Here is a 12855-nt window from a genome sequence, read left to right as displayed (position 1 = left end):
CAAGCAAATCCTAGAAGCTCCAGCCGCGGCCTGGGAAAAGTTCCAGGAGGTTCCACCGAGCGGAGCTGGAGAGCAGACAGGCCCATCCGACCTGCCCAAAGAACCAGTTCCAAATGAACTGTGCAGGTCTGGTAGGACTAAACAAAAACCCACCTACCTACGTGATTACGTGACCAATAGAAACATCCTAACTAAGAGGGGAGGGGTGTTAGATATCAACTCTGTCTGCTATAGTTTCCAACAAGGTCCTCTGTTCAGGCGGGAACAGAGATTGAATCCTATTGGCTAAGAGGTCTGACAGCTCCCTATAAAAGGGCTGCTGTCAGTCCAAGAAGTTGCTCGATTGTACAGACTTGTTGCACTACAATAAAGAGCTGTTGTTACGTTAAGCCTCTGTCTGCCTTCTCATTACCCGATCTAACACAAAGTATATGTCTTCTTCCCTTACCTTTACAATCCAAGAAAAGAGGAAGAGACTTCTGAGATATTTATTGTGTTCCCATGCCTTCTGTAAGTTAAACTACCTCATGTCTAACAATTTCCTAGCTTCCACCACCACCACCTCCTCTCTCAAAGATATTCTCAAAGATTATTACAGAGAGAAACCTTTTTAACATGTACTATTCATACTTGTAATTTCTGGATAAGATGCCCATGAATTGCATGCAGAGCCAGTTTTCTCAGTGGGATTCCCCAGATTATCAAAGCTTCTGGCACATGTTCTGAAACTTTATGAACTATTGTTGACCGATGCAAATGAGAGATGTTCCACAGATGAAAAAAAAAGCAATTAGAAGTAAACATCATTATACAGGAAGAAAATGCAAAATGGTTTTATAAAGATTGCTGTGAATGTGAAAGATCTCATTTTCTGCATTATTTTTAGAACTACTCCTTTTCAATAACAACCTCTTCTGTAAGAAAAATCCTGTATGGAAATTTGAATGGTGAGGGTCATGGCAATATCTGTAAGCTTTCTAGTAATGCTCGACTAAAACTTTTGTACTGTTATGAATATGTATCCTTTAGGGAAATGAAATTATTAAGAATACCATATTTACCAGTGGGGTTCAATTTTTTTTACTACCGGTTCTGTGGGCATGGCTTGGTGGGCGTGGCATGGCTTGGTGGGCATGGCAGAGGAAGGATACTGTAAAATCTTCATTCCCTCCCCACTCCAGGGGAAGGCTACTGCAAAATCCCCATTTCCTCCTGATCAACTAGGACTGAAGAGGCAGAGAATTGATGGGGGCAGGGCCAGTCAGAGGTGGTATTTACCGGTTCTCTGAACTACTCAAAATTTCCACTACTGGTTCTCCAGAACTGGTCAGAAACTGCTAAATACCACCTTTGGATAAGAGTGCCAGGCATCTAGAAATTCCCTGGTGTATTTGGATTTGGCTTGGTTTAGGATGGTCACATTTTCCCAATTAAAACTATAGTTAAATCTGTCTATATGTTGTGAAATTATAGATTTTTCCTCATGTCTTCTGACCTAGATTGGTTAATGAAACATCTGCAAGAAAATAAGCAAGCTTGGAGATCACCAAGGACTCCTCAAACACCATATTAGTTATAAAAGATTAATGAGCATTGAAATAGTATTCTACTGCACCAAATACGAATATGGCTGAATTTCTAATACTTGTGCAAAAGACTTTCAAGTTATTTATGCACTATAATTTGCATATAAATCTATATGAAATATCTTCTAGTACATCTATACCTTATAAATGTTTTCATGTTCCCCCAGCCTGAAAATTTATGTAGAATATAAGAGCTTCCTATAGCTGTAATTCTGGATCTAATCTTTGTGAATCCAAGTACTGTGTAAATTATGAATTGTTGTGTTTATCTCAGTCCATTTCATTTAAGAATACTAGTGCTGGAAGAATTTGCTTTATCTCACAGAGCATCAATGCAGGTCATGAAAATGTGATTTATAGTTTAGCAGAAGGTTTAGCACAATTAGCTTAACAAGTGCTGCAACTAACAAAACTGTGTTCACATATTTATAGGAATCTTTATACAAATCTTCATACAGGTAAATCCAATGCAGAAAAGCAAACATTTTTCTTTCCTTGAGACACTGAAAAAAGGATTATTTCCAAGGGAGGAAAAATTATTGTGTAAATATTTAGAGGTCAACCTTAAAAATCTGACTTAAAAGCATGAGTGGTGAAATTGAAAGCGGGAGATACAGTGAATGTGTAAGAATCATAGAGCATTGCAGCAGATGGTATTTTGAGATCTAATGTATACAAATGATAAAGATGATAGTGATTCCTAAAATCAAAATGAGATATAAATCCTGTAATTATAATGTTAGTAGAAAAGACCTCTGTCTAAAGCAGTGGTTCTCAACCTGTGGGTCGGGACCCCTTTGGGGGGTCGCATGACCCTTTCACAGGGGTCGCCTAAGACCATTGGAAAACACATATTTTTGAAAAAATATGGAAAACATAAAATAATTTTATGGTTGGGGGTCACCACAACACGAGGAACTGTATTAAAGGGTTGCGGCATTAGGAAGGTTGAGACCCACAGGTCTAAAGCATGGCTACAAGGTTTACCACAGTTAACAAGTGATTATTTTATGCTTCTGATAGAGTTCCCAATTCTATTAATGTCATGTTCAGCTTGGGATTTCTAGTCCTCCTTCCCCTTCCCACATACAGAAGACCAATATGACAGACAGATTACAGCAACAGAATTGTACACTCAATTTTATGCAGTGCTTATTTGCCCTGACAGAAACATACAATCCAAAATCTACCCCATTTCACCAAAACCTACAGCAATGTATTATGTTGTTACATAGTTGTCAATATTTCTAATAAAGTTGTCAATATTTGCAATAAAATCTATCTTGAAATAAATTCAGAAATTGGAAGGAGAGGTTGAAAGAATGAAACTAGGGATGAGGAAAGAAGAGACTGAAAAATAAGTGCCCACTGTAAATTTATGAAGGGGCCAGATATAATAACTTATTTTGTATATTGATTTTTTTTAAATAAAGAAGAATGTGGCCTTCCATCTTTCCTTCCCTTTCTCTCCTAATATATTATAACAAATTGTGCTACACATCTAATGCAGAGGTTGGTTGCTCCCGTTTAGGACCAGTTCGGGAGAAGCGGTAGTGGTAATGGGGCATAGGTCACCAAACCGGTGGTGATGGCTGGCTGGCCATGCCCCTGAAATGGCCCGCTCCAATGGTTACCCTGCCTCGGCTTCTCCACGTGCATCCATAGAACTGCCTCCTGCCTACACACAGGTAAGCATTTGCTCTAGCCTAGTCCCCCTCCCCCTGGCCAGCATCTCACCAAGCTGCTGGCATTGCAGCCCCCTCCCCTTGGAGTTCCAAGCAGTGGGCACGGCAGTGGGGGTGAACTCTCACCACTTTTTCAACTGGCGGGAAAAATACTGAGGGGGATCCTTTCTCACCTTTCGCCTCATCAGTACGTAGGGGAAGGGCACATACCATTCAGCGGTGGTGGGGAAAGTGAGACTTCTTTGCCAGCTTCCCAGCTGGCAAAACAGACATTTTTGCTGGTTCAGTGGGCGTGACTAAGGGGGGGCATATGACTGAGTGGGTGTGAGTGACATCAGGTTGGCCATGCTCACTCAGTCCCATGCCCCTCCACCTAGCGGTGCCCACTGAACCAGTAATAAAAAATTTTGAAACACAACCCTGATGTAATGGTTTTCTACTTTATTCTTCTAAGCTTAAAACTTAATTGTAAGATATAGTTGAACAGCTAGTGTTTACAGAATAATAGAGTTGGAAGGGACCTTCAAGGTCTTCTAGTTCAACTCCCTACTCAAGCAGAACCATTTCAGACAAACAGTTATTCAATCTCTTCTTTAAAATATCCAGTATTGGAGCACCCACAACTTCTGGAGGCAACCCATTTCACTGATTAATTATTCTAACTGTCTCCTTAGTTCTAGGTAGTTTCTCTCCTGGTTAGTTTCCATTCTACTTCTTGTCCTGCCAACACTCCAGAAGATAGGGTTAAGATACAGAAGGATCTTGACAAACTTGAACATTGGGCACTATCTAATAAAATGAAATTCAATTGTGAAAAGAGTAAGGTTCTACATTTAGGCAACAAAAACGAAATGAGCAGGTACAGTATAGGTGGTACCTTGCTCAATAGTAGTAAATGTGAGAGGGATTTTGGAGTCCTAGTGGCAACCATTTAAATATGAGCCAGCAGTGTGCAGCAGCTGCCAAAACAGCCAACATAGTCCTAGGCTGCATCAATAGAGGGATAGAATCAAGATCACGTGAAGTGGTAATACCACTTTATAATGCCTTGGTAAGGCCACACTTGGAATACTGCATTCAGTTTTGGTCACCACAATGTAAAAAAGATGTGGAGACTCTAGAAAGAGTGCAGAGAAGAGCAACAAAGATGATTAGGGGACTGGAGACTAAAACATATGAAGAACGGTTGCAGGAACTAGGTATGTCTAGTTTAATAGAAAGAAGGACTAGGGGAGACATGATAGCAGTGTTCCAATATTTCAGGGGTTGCCACAAAGAAGATGGAGTCAAACTATTATCCAAGGCACCTGAGGGTAGAACAAGAAGCAATGGGTGGAAACTAACCAAGGAGAGAAGCAATTTAGAACTGAGGAGAAATTTCCTGATAGTTAGAACGGTTAATCAGTGGAACAGCTTGCCTCCAGAAGTTGTGAATGCCCCAACACTGGAAGTCTTTATGAAGATGTTGGATAGCCATTTGTCTGAAATGGTATAGGGCAGTGATGGCGAACCTGTGGCACGCGGAGCCATTTGTCAGGACACGCAAGGTGCTGCCCTGTCAGCTGGCCAGTGGGCATGCGCACGCTGACCAGCTGAATTCACTGTTTTTAAAAGCCATTTTTCGCCCTCCCCAGGCTCCAGAAGCTTTATAGGAGCCTGGGGAGGGCGAAAACAGCCTCCCCCCGCCACCCCGGAGGCCCTCCGGAGGCTTCAGGGACCGTCCGGAGGCTTCCCTGAAGCCCTCGGAATGCTTAAAACGACCCTCCGAGCAAACCGGAAATGACTTCCGGTTTGCTCGGAGGGTCGTTTTAAGCGTTCCGAAGGCTTCAGGGACTGTCCGGAGGCTTTCCTGATGCCTTCAGAGCGCTCAAAACGACCCTCCGAGCAAACCGGAAGTGACTTCCAGTTTGCTCGGAGGGTCGTTTTAAGCATTCCGAAGGCTTCAGGGAAGCCTCCGGACGATCCCTGAAGCCTCCAGAGGGCCTCAGGGGGGGTAGGGGAGGCTATTTTCGCCCTCCCCAGGCTCCTATAAAGCCCCTGGACATTCACAACTTTGTTACTCAAGTCGTATTTTATGCAATCAAGTTTGGAGCGGTTTACTGTAAGTTTGTATCTATTGGTTGCTCACCTGTTGTTATGGTTGAAGCTGAAGTATTCATTGGCAGTAGGACATTGCAGCAGATAATTTTATGTACTACACTTAGGTCGGATTGAAGATGGCGGAGTTCTAAGTTGCCTTCTGGAATATTGGCTACTCCTGCCAGCTTGGTGTCATCTGAAAATTTGGTGAGTTTCTATCCTTTTAAGTCATTGATTAATATATTGAAGAGTACTAAGACAGAGCTTTTGGGTACCCCTGCATACTTCTTCATGTAGATGAAGTTCCATAAAGGACTGCATGCTGAGAATCAAGCAATAGGCTCTGGTCAACTTTATCAAAGGTGTAACTGAAGTCCAAGTAAATTATATCCACAGCATTTCATTGGTCCACTTATTTTGTAGCGTTGTCAAAGAATGCAATAAGTCTTTTTCTTGCATGATCTGCTTTTGACAAATCCATGTGGGCTTATGCTTATGATTTTGTTTGCCTTTAGGTTTTTGCAGATTTGTTGCTTGATTATCTTTTCCAGAATCCTTCCAGATGTTGGTGTCAGGTTGATAGGTCTGTAGTTTCCTAAATCCATCCCCCCCTTTTTTTTTGTAGATGGGTACTACATCAGTCCTTTTCCAGTCATCTGGTAGTTTTCTGATGTGCCAGGATCTTTGAAAGATATCATTCAGTGCTTCTGAGATCTCATTTGCCAATTCCTTTAGAACATTGGGGTGTGATCCATCTATTCCTGGTGATTTGAACTTGTCTAGAATGGGTAGGTGTTCTCTTACCATTTTCTTGCTTATTTTGATTTGCATTCCTAATTTGCATTTTACAATATATTTTATAGATTGGTCTGTTTTTTTCCCCCTTTTGTGTAAAGACAGATGCAAAAAATGAGTTAAGCAGTTCTGCTTTCTCCCAGCTGTTCTCTTGCCATTTTCTCCCATTAAGGGACCTTGACTTTTACTTTTTCTTTGTTTCCTTTCCTTTTTCCTTTTTTTCTTCTTTTTTATATGTTGAAAGAAACTTTTTTGCTGTTATTATTTTTGACCTTTGCAGCAAACCTTCATTTTCTACAGAGAGAGAAAAATGAGAAATAAGTAAGATCCCCATCCCCAGTGTTTAAATTGTCTACTTTTAATTTCTTCAAAATAAGTGGAATGTGCAAGAGAATCTAAGACATGGAGAATATATTACAAGTTTGCTTGAAAATAGAGTTGTGAAATCCTGTTCTCCTAAAACAATGCTCATTTGAATCATATCTTCATTTTGGATCAAATTAAACATAAAAAACTAGAAAAAAATCACCTCCAGAAAAACTAGGTTGGTTTGGAATATTCTGCTTTTCAAACTAAAAGTTGTATGCTTCCCCTGCCTCTCATCCCCTTGTAAGGATGGAATAAGTGGCATCTTACAGATGGTAACTTACTAATTCTCATTTATTATAGCTTCACTATAGAGAAAGTTGCAACTCTTCTCTCTTCCCCACGGTGTCCTGTACCCATTTAATTAGAAATGGAAAGGAGACAGATTGCTAATATCACTAGCCAGCCTATAGGGACAAAAATGTCTTCCAGCCACCATCTAAAACAGATTCTGAGAGTCAAGGGGGAAGAATCTGTCTGAGCAAACATTGGCTTAGATTAGCAAATATTTGTTAGTTGTGCTTTTGCTTCCAAGTAAAATGCAAATTACAGCCATAGAGAGAGAAAAGAAAAGAGCATGTATATCAGTGGGAATTAAATTTTGTTGTGAATAAAACAGGGACTTCAATTTTGAGGCATCAATATTTCAATAGGGCGAGAGGAGGGCTCATTGAATAGAATGGAAAGATTCACAGTGAATCTTAAAAAACTGGTCTTGGATATATTCATGATTAAATATGAAAAAGAGATTGGTGTTTAAGAAAACATCACTTTTTGACACTTAATATTGAATATACAGAAGAACTGAATATATTCTAGATTCATAATATATACCATTTTAAGTAAAGGAGAATATTTGTAGCTCATGATTGAAATGAGGGGTCTGTGGTACCCTCTGAGCTTTCTTGCAGACATATAATTACCCAAATTAGGTAACATCATTAGTGCTCTTAAGGACTGGGTTTATTTTTAGCCTTCAGTATTTATTGCTCTTCTCTTCCTTCTTTCTAGAGTCTCAATGGCAACCAAAACTGGATGCTATATTTCAGATGTGGTCTTTCCAATGCATATAAGCATCATGGCATAATGACGACATGAGCATGAAATATCAAATATTTGTGTCATTAGCACAATAATATTATGACATGCATTATATCTCTTTCCCTTTGCTCTCACATGCAAAAAACCATGACTAGAACTTTGCAAATCTTCCAAATGATTTTTCTATTTGAAAAAAGTGAGTGAGGTACTCCTTCAGAACTGCTCCAAGAAGCAACTTGTCCATGTCTTTTAAGTGTGCAGAAAAGCACTCCATTGCTTGATTTTGCTCTGCTTCATAGGTTTGGTAATTACTGCAGAGGTGCAATTTCACTCCCTCCTCCTGACCATCTGCCAAAGTGAGCATTATGAAGAAATCACTGCCCTTCTCTTCCAGCCACAATATTGAGGACAAAATCCTCTCCATGAGGATTTTCCCATGAGTAAAGTCTGTGAAGAAACTTCTTATGCCTTTGACAGGTTGGAAGTAGGAGAGAGGTTACAGGACATGTTTTAATGCAACTTCAAATACTTTGTGAAATAAATTGCATGGCTATTTTGTTTTATGCATAGAATCTCATTGCTTGTGGCCCAATACAACTAAGCTGCCTGCTTCTAAGGTCAGAAGAGGACAATGAAAGAGATATTCAAGGACAATTGTTAACATCTGTGTATTATATCCCAAGGCATTGCAAATCAAAAGGGATAATGGGGAAACCTGATCAGACATCTAGAGAAAAGAATAGAGTTTCATACTTAAGGTTTAAGAAAACACCTGAATCATTCATTACGTAACTGAGATTTTATCAAAGTAGCAGAGAAAAAGGACTAGCTCAGCTGTAAGCTTTCAGCTGAGACCCTAGTTTTGCCCAGAGCATGAATAAAAACTTCAAAAGGCTTAAAGATAGAAAGAAGAAGAAAAAAAATACTCCCCCATTATTTATGATAATGTTTATGCCTGCCAGTATTATTTAATGTGTCCCTTCAACAGCTTTGTTAAGGTGTTTATCCCTTTGAAATAGCTGGGGGAGTGGGTGAAAGGAATACTAGAGGAGAAGAGAGAAACAGAATTCAAGCTATGCCAAGTGTTCAGAACAAGGTCTCTGCATCAGACAAAGTGGGAAAGCTCATCTGCATAATCCATCCTGCTTATTTGACAGGGAAGGGTGGGGAGACTGCATCTAAGGATGTCAACTTTGACAGCTTTATTAAAGCCAAGCCTGGAGCATAATTTGTTCTGGCTGCTTTTCTGAAGCCAGACTGGAATGTGTGTGTGTGTGTGTGTGTGTGTGTGTGTGTGTGTGTGTGTGTGTACCTACCAGTATGTATGCATATGTGTATGCATCAGTGGTGGGTTGCAAATCCCGTTCCAACCAGTATGGTTGGAACAGGGCTGGCAGTATCCTCATGGTGTGCACAGCGCGCTCGCACACACGAACAGCACGTGCATGTGTTCAAGAGCCACCACAATGCTCTGCGATGCTCCAGCTGCTCCGCAGAGCATTGCACAGGGGCTGTACCTGCTATGCGCCTGCGCAGGAACCTTTAAACTCCGGTAAGGAGCTCGGGCGCCTCCGAAGCACGGTACCAGAACGGTATCCGGTGCTCTGGGCTGGCTCCGGTACGCCCGCACCGGGGCATACCACCTGCAACCCACCACTGATATGCATACATGCATATGCATATGTATTTAAAACCAGCTAAACTATAATCTGGTTTCCTGGAAAATAAATGAAGTTTTCAATACTACTTTCTTTCAAGTAAGCAGATTCAATGCTAGATAATTGAAATGATGGGGCTGCAAATCCCCATTGCAAGGGAATTCTATACAACTTAGCTAGTGAGAATGATTCTAAAAATTAAGGTGGCACTTGAATTAATATTCTGCCAGTATTTTTGGCCATATTATAAATGTATTAGCCATATTTACTTGGAAGGAAAATTATCCTGACTTTAAGATACCTTCCCCCATCCCCCAAAAAGAAAATGTAGACCGAAAACAATACCTGTGCACCATCCAGCCTATTTCAGCATTCAAAGACCCGATGGTGGTAAATGCTGGTTTTTTAAATGAAAACTGTCTCAAGTACAAAGCAATATAGATACCTCCGTTTTTCACCCCTTCTTCATAGTTGCCTTCCTTAAAATAAAATAAAAAAAAAACTTAATTCAGTGGTTCCAGACAGAGCAGCAGAATAAAAATTTCTTCTCTCTCATCAAAAGTGATTCAAACTGCAATGTTCACAACTCTTCATTAGGCAAAATGATATTTCAGGGCAAAATACTACCTCTAATATTTGAACCAAATGTGATTCACATGGCTTGAACCTCAGTTACACTACTGAATCTATCACTTCCCCATTTTTTCAGTTGGCTGAAAAGATATTTTAAATTCATTTCTCAAGGAAAATTCAGCAGCTACTTTGTAATAGGTTTACAAAATATTAATTTAATATATTGCAATAGAAACAAAATTTAAGGCAAGGCAAAGGGCAAGTACTTGTTAGGAATGCTATTAGCAGCTCAAAAGTTCTTCTTCAGTGTACCTGGGCAAAGAGAAAACATTGTTCATTTATTAAAAGGGATGGCAATTGCCCTCACTTTTAATTAGCTATGTGACATCATTTTAATGTTGGTTTATAATTAATCAGATTATAGAACAATTAGATACTTTACAAGTGTAAAAGCAGACTTCCAGTCTTCTTAAAAGAAAACTAATCAAATAACAATGTTGCTTTCCTTACTCAAGGTAGTATGGCAGCAATTTTAAGATTTCAGGGGAATCAGGAAGGGGAATATATTTCTGCAGTACTTCAATAAAGCTGTTTGATGCAAAAATAGTAGCACAACCTCTCTTTTATACATAGTTAGGTCCCTTTTCTAGCTTGGATGCCTTTAAAAAAGCAGTTATTATATAAGAACTCCTTTTAAGACCCTGAGATATGTGGCTATGCAGCAGTAAGATTAGAAAACTTCCTGGAAAGCAAAGCATGGCAAATAGTGCTATATGCAAGGATAATTACATATTTTTTACAGAATATCAATCATTTGTTGGGAAAGTATTGTAAACAAAATTGCAAACATATACTGGTAGATTTTCTCCAGAGCTACCTCTGGCCTTGCCTTTTCTGTCCTTGCATCACAACATCGTATGCATATCCAAAGGGAGTTGACCTTGTGCTACAATGGCATGGTTGTAGTTTTGAAGAAAGCAGCTGGAGCCAAGGTTACCTAAACTCTAGCTTAGATTAATGAGCTAAGGACTCAGTTAAGCAAAGGACTAAAGATGTAGAGCAGGGTGTCAAATTCATGTTGTCATGGTGTTGTCACATGATGATGATGATGTGTTGTCCCCCCTTTGCTAAACTGTGAGTGGGCGTGGCCAGCGCATGACACATCTGGCCTGCAGGCTGCAAGTTTGACAGCCCTGATGTACAGCTACAAGATGAACTCAGTCAAACTTAAGGTTGCATACTGTCTTACAGAAATATGGAAAACACTTCACATGTGATTGAATACACTCATTTACTTATTTTTAATATGTTGGTCCTTTATTATAGATCTTCATCTCATCAGTTGTAGAGCAAATATTTAATATTGAAGGTTATGCTTTGTAAATATCAGGAGTCAAAGGGCTTGCCTACAATGCTTGGTAGCCAAAACAGAACAGCACCATTTTTCTCTCTCTTGAGGTGAAGCCTTTATTTTATCTCCCGGATTAATTTTCCTACAGGTTTTACTTCAAGCTGTTTCCTCCCATATTACTATATCTCATGGTGCAGGTTTTTGTTTTTTGGCTGGAAAGCTTTGCTTTCTTATAGGTGGGCCCAGGCAGTTAATTGACTATTTTGCAGAGGAAGCTGAGGCAATATTTATTACTAGCTTTAAAGTGTTTTTTTTTAAATATTTATTCTAAAAAGTTTTAAAGAATAAAAGCAATGATTACATAAAATAAGAAAAAAAGATAAAATTTATAGTGGATGGGGAGAGGAATCAATCAATAAAAATCTATCTAGCTATCTGTGTGTGTGTGTGTGTGTGTGTGTGTGTGTATGTATGTAATACATACATATATATATATATATATATATATATATATATATATATATATATATATATATATATATATATATATATATATGTTGTAATTGTACTGATAAATAAATAAAGGGAGACTAGGATAGATCTATTTCGAGCTAATTAGCTCTCATCAGCTAGCCATACCCTTACTGGGATTAGAACCCGGGCTGTATATATCTTAGGCAGGAGTCTTAACCACTAAGCCACGGGTTCTCTTCCTTATCAGTTGAGCCAGGGAAATAGGTATGTATTTGTGTTACAACCCCTGGTATGACTAAATATGGGAGGAAGGTCACTACTCCCTCTTTATGTCCTTCGGCTTATCACAGATATATACAGCCCGGGTTCTAATCCCAGTAAGGGTATGGCTAGCTGATGAGAGCTAATTAGCTCGAAATAGATCTATCCTAGTCTCCCTTTATTTATTTATCAGTACAATTACAACACAACTATAAAAAGGCAACAGTAAAAATAAAAATATGGTTTTCTGCCTGCATGGTCTTCTGTGATAAGCCGAAGGACAGAAAGCGGGAGTAGTGACCTTCCTCCCATATTTAGTCATACCAGGGGTTGTAACACAAATACATACACACACACACACACACACACACACACACATGTATATATATATATATATACATGTATATGTATTACATATAATGTGTTACAACCCCTGGTATGCCCTTTATTTATTTATCAGCACAAATACAACACAAACATAGCAAAGGCAACATTAAAAATAAAAATATGGTTTTCTGCCTGGATGGTCTTCTGTAATGAGCTGAAGGACAGAAAGGGGGAGTAGTGAGCTCCCTCCCATATTTGGACATACCAGGAGTTGTAACATACATACATACATACATACATACATACATACATACATACATACATACAGATAGATGTCACCGCTATTTCTTTTTATGTAAAAAAAATACACATCTTAGTTAACAAAAATTAGATCACCACTTGATCATTACTGCTATAAAAGCAGAATTTATTTAACTCTTGACTTGGAATAATTGGCAGACATGTTGCTATTGTTCTTTCCAAATTTCTCACTTCCCAGGCATCTGAGATACAAAGACATATACCAGTAGACAAGTTTCCTTCTCATAACATGTTAAATTTGATTGGTTAAATTATGCTATGGTATCATCATGCCGACTAGAGACACGGTGGCTCAGTGGCTTAATGATGCTGGAAATAGTCTTTGCTCTTGTGGTTCA

Source organism: Natrix helvetica (genome assembly GCF_964273705.1).
Source record: "Natrix helvetica genome assembly, chromosome: Z".
In the NCBI taxonomy this organism is placed as follows: Eukaryota; Metazoa; Chordata; class Lepidosauria; order Squamata; family Natricidae; genus Natrix; species Natrix helvetica.
The sequence above is the reverse complement of the archived record's forward strand: the minus strand, read 5'-3'. Positions refer to the sequence as shown.